This window comes from Nanorana parkeri, unplaced genomic scaffold (assembly GCF_000935625.1).
Source record: "Nanorana parkeri isolate BGI_ZX_2015 unplaced genomic scaffold, ASM93562v1 scaffold394, whole genome shotgun sequence".
Lineage (NCBI taxonomy): Eukaryota > Metazoa > Chordata > Amphibia > Anura > Dicroglossidae > Nanorana > Nanorana parkeri.
In genome coordinates, this window is record NW_017306662.1 from 34,020 (window position 1) to 39,247 (window position 5,228).

Sequence of the window (5,228 nt, forward strand, 5' to 3'; positions counted from 1 at the left end):
GGGGGGACTTATCAAAACTTAAGCAGATTTGCACGGCAGCCAATCAGCTTCTCTCTCATTTTCAAATCTTACCTGAGCAAACTGAAGAGAGATGCTGATTGGTTGCCAAGGGCAACTGCTCCAGATTCTCTCTGCCCCAGTTTGGATAATTTCCCCCCCATGTCACTCGGTTAGGGTTTTCATGCATTTGCTGATGTTTACATAGTTAGTCAGGTTGAGAGAAGACACAAGTCCATCGAGTTCCACCTATAGAGTTGTCATGTTTGATTGCACTGTGAGGGTGACGCCATCTTTTTTTATTTCTTATAAGGAATCGGCCCCCCTCCCGGGTCACTCTGGCTCCTTCTCGGTGATCTACGCCGGCTATAAAAGCTTGACGGCTGGAGAGCGGTCCCCCGCCTATCAGCGCTCCTCAATGAGGTCAGGCAGGACTGTGCACGCTCCCGCGAGTCCAAGGGACGGCATTGGCTCCTCCAGCGTGAGAACCCTCGGCACGCCGTCTCTGGGGTTGTCCAGGATGCAATGCTGCCATTCGGTACATTTGCATGATAATGAGCGCGGATTGGCACTTATGCACAGCGATGCTAATAGAGGGGAACATTTCAGGACGGGAAGGGACACCGAGCAAGGCAGCTAAACAACCCTCGTCAATGGCTTGCCGCGCTCAGAAACTTTCCAACACCTTTAGAGAGTTATTAACGGCAAGGGGTAAAAAAAAAAACGTGCCCTGGCCGCGCCGACAGACCCCGGCCATGGTGTATAAGGCTGCGGGGGATAAGTATAACTGTACATTCGGCGTGTGACGTCGCTGCATCGGCACGGAATGCAAATGAATGATTAAAGGAGAACTACGGGGTCAGTGCTTTTCCCCGTAGTTCTCCTCAGTGTCACGGGAGGACGTAAACTAGCGTCCTCCCGTCACCCAAAGATGACAGTCTCATTGTCACACGTGGGCTAGAACTATGAGGAGGATAACGCGCAGATAATGCTCGTTCATGGTTGTCGCGTCGCATGAAATACAAGATGACACTTCAATGAGCTTGCGTGCATGCAGACAGTGCCAGTGAGCATCCTTTGTGTTTCAGAGCGAGGCGTATGTCATTTAACGCATGTCTAAAACTGTTTTACTTTTGGGATAGAATGAGGAATAGGAATGAGGAATCCAGCCACAAATAGCAAAATTAGAACGAAGAAGGAAACCAGCATCTGCTGCAATATTCACCTTCAATCCAGAGATTCCCCCCCTCTCCCCGCAGTTCCTTTTTCTGCCACTAGATGTCCTCAGTCTGGTAGCCAGCAACCAGCCTGTGACTGGACGGTGAAAGGAGAAGCAGCAGAGTGATGAGCTCATCTCTCTGTCAGTCTGCTCTCTCTTCCTATCAGCATGCTCCTTTTCAGGATTGGCTCCTTGTGCTGCTTCTTACTCTCCCCGCTCCAGCTCAGGGACTGATACCAGGTCAGGGTTCGGGTACTTACGTGGCTTGCCTAATACATGTAATCAGGCCCGGCGCTAGCGCAAGGCAAGTAAGGCGGGCGCCTTGCAGGGTGGCCGGCGACTGCCAGAGGATCCCGACACGCGCGGCACCTAATTACTTATTATTGTTAATATTATTATTACTCAAAAAAAAATTGAATCATTGAAGTGAATCTTTTTTTTTGAGTGAATCTTCTCAACTTTCTTAGTAAATCAGACCTATTATGCAGCACAAAATGCTAACCAAGCGGAAAAAAAAATAATTTCAAAAAAATGCAATTGTGTATTTATTAAAAATTATTTCTATATGCAACTATTGTATTGTAAGTACTCAACTTTGCCTTTATGTTAGCTTCCTGCAATACCCTGAACAGCAGCACTCAGGCACGGAGGATCAGTACTAGAAGCCGATATACTGACAAGGAACCTGCTGACAGAAGGAGAGAGCAGAGTGAGCAGAGGCATGGCTCATCAGTGTGCTGTTGCTCCTTCATTGCCCAGTCACTTGCTGACAGTGAGAATAGGACCAGGCTGCATTGCCTAACTGCAAAGTCAGGTCGCCATCCTGGCTGGGCTGCTTGGTAGAGCTGTGTGAATCTCAGGACTGGATGGAGTTGATCACAAACCCTTTTTATGGGTCAGACACTTTTAGAATGTGTAATGCGCAGTGTTCTATATATACATTTGTTCTTTAATGCCGGCCACACCGCAATCTGATTGTGCAACCTCCTTTAGAACCCCTGTCTAGCACTAGGGCCTATCCCGCCATGTCCCCAGTAGAAAATTCCCCTCACTTCCTGTTCTGGTGACAACTCAGAAATTCAAGGGGTTCCAAACCTCCGAAACAAACAATCCGGCCCCATATGCACGTGGCTTTCTATAAGATTCCGTGAATTCAGCAGCGCGGTACTGGAATGTTCTGCCGAGGGACAACTTATTCTGTTCCATGATACCGCCACAACACCGGACGGACCCGGGACTCCCGCCAGCTCTTCGGGGGAAAGTGTCACCCGGTCACATGACCTTTCCTGACCAATGGAGGGTGGGCACTGCCAGCGTTCCGGAATAACGGACCGCCAATATCATTCATTTTCCGCTCCGGTTGCCCCGATCTGGGATCCGAACGTCGCTGAAGACGTGTCCGGGTCCAGTTACGTCATTTATCGCAGTTTCTTGGGATTGAAGGGACAAAGGACGGGAGCGGAACATTATCGAGCCGTGGGATTAGGTCATGTTGGCACGTCTGATTTTGGCAGAACAAAATGCTTCTCTTGCTCCTTTTTTTTTTTTAGCGTGTGACTGTTTTTTCCAGCGATGCGCGTCGGCGTCCCGGCTGGTTATTTGTAACACGTTGTTTCCTTTTATCCCTTGTGCTCCGTTCTTAAATAAACCATTTTCACACTCGACTGTATGTTCTGCCACCAGGTGGCGACGTGTGTAAGAGCGCCAATGTCTGACTCCACCATGGGGGCATGGGGCCCAGGACGTCTTGTAGAGGCGTGGCTTCGTTGGCCACAGTAACCAATCGAATTCCAGCTACAAGATAAACATTGGAACATTGTAACTGGTGAACCATCAAACATTCCATGCACCGGTCCTGTCTAAGGGCGCAACAGAAGTCACCGGCGCTCGATGATGTGTGCAAGAAGTAAAAGCACTTTTTATTCAATCGTCACATGCGTCATACAGCCAACGTTTCGGGGCCACGCAGGGGCATAGTGACTTCTATTATGGACTGTATCTGACACGGCCCCATCCGTGTTGTCACTTCAAGCACCAATCTTTCATTCAAGGTCTGTGCGCTGCACGGAGTGCCGGGGATTTTGTATTATCGAGTCCTGTCTAAGGGGACACATAGTTTCCATGACCTTTGTCAGCCAGAGAAACATCTTCCGTGCGCCCCTCTGCTCCTAGTTTCACTTTGATACCAAGGGCTTGTCTTCCCCGACTTTGTGACTAACCCCTCCCACAGGCTATTCCTCTGGCCAATGAGAGCACTTCAGTGGAAAGTAAGGTTATCATAACTGGAAAAGGAGATGGTCAAAGAAGAAATAGTTTCAGAAGGGCCCAAGATGGGTTTTGTGGCCGAGTAGGAGCTCACAGTGTGCAGTGACATCAGAGGAAGAGACTGGAGGGGAGGACGGAGGTCAGATATAAGACTGAAGAGGAAGGACGGAGGGCAGATAGAAGACTGAAGGGAAGGCCAGAGGTCAGATAGAAGACTGAAGGGAAGGCCAGAGGTCAGATAGAAGACTGAAGGGAAGGCCAGAGGTCAGATAGAAGACTGAAGGGAAGGCCAGAGGTCAGATAGAAGACTGAAGGGAAGGCCAGAGGTCAGATAGAAGACTGAAGGGAAGGCCAGAGGTCAGATAGAAGACTGAAGGGAAGGCCAGAGGTCAGATAGAAGACTGAAGGGAAGGCCAGAGGTCAGATAGAAGACTGAAGGGAAGGCCAGAGGTCAGATAGAAGACTGAAGGGAAGGCCAGAGGTCAGATAGAAGACTGAAGGGAAGGCCAGAGGTCAGATAGAAGACTGAAGGGAAGGCCAGAGGTCAGATAGAAGACTGAAGGGAAGGCCAGAGGTCAGATAGAAGACTGAAGGGAAGGCCAGAGGTCAGATAGAAGACTGAAGGGAAGGCCAGAGGTCAGATAGAAGACTGAAGGGAAGGCCAGAGGTCAGATAGAAGACTGAAGGGAAGGCCAGAGGTCAGATAGAAGACTGAAGGGAAGGCCAGAGGTCAGATAGAAGACTGAAGGGAAGGCCAGAGGTCAGATAGAAGACTGAAGGGAAGGCCAGAGGTCAGATAGAAGACTGAAGGGAAGGCCAGAGGTCAGATAGAAGACTGAAGGGAAGGCCAGAGGTCAGATAGAAGACTGAAGGGAAGGCCAGAGGTCAGATAGAAGACTGAAGGGAAGGCCAGAGGTCAGATAGAAGACTGAAGGGAAGGCCAGAGGTCAGATAGAAGACTGAAGGGAAGGCCAGAGGTCAGATAGAAGACTGAAGGGAAGGCCAGAGGTCAGATAGAAGACTGAAGGGAAGGCCAGAGGTCAGATAGAAGACTGAAGGGAAGGCCAGAGGTCAGATAGAAGACTGAAGGGAAGGACGGAGGTCAGATAGAAGACTGATGGGAAGGACGGAGGTCAGATAAAAGACTGCAGGGAAGGATGGAGGTCAGATCTGACATTTCAGCTTGAGTTTCGGGGGCAAAGATTAGCTGGACTGTCACAGGTGAAGCTCTATGAACTGCCTGACCTCAATCTCTGTCTCCAGAATTCGGCAGTAGTTGACATCCCTCATAGTCCATCTCCGGTCATACATGATTGCCCCTCCCACCCATCCCCATATTATAAAATAGCATTCTTCACACATCCACTGTCTATTTCCCTCACCGGTGCCAGATCTGGGGGTGGAGGCCGGTCATTCAGCCCCCCAGTGTCCTGTCTACAACCAAGAAGCTCAAAATGACCAAGAATGGACAGAAATGTGTGAGGCCAGGTACTGATGGTGGATGAGAAGATCCGGCTCCCAAATCTGTGTTCCAATTCATCCCAAAGGTGTCCAGTAGGGATGAGTTCAGGGCTCTGTGTAGGACACTTGAGCTCCTCCACCAAACTGGTCACCCCATGTCTGTATTGAGCCGGCTTTGTACACCTTAGTTTATTTACCTATAGTGCAATAACTTTGCCTAGGCTGAGATGATGTCATCATTGTGCTGCAGGCAGGAGGAAGCATTTCCTCAGTCTACCCCCCCCCC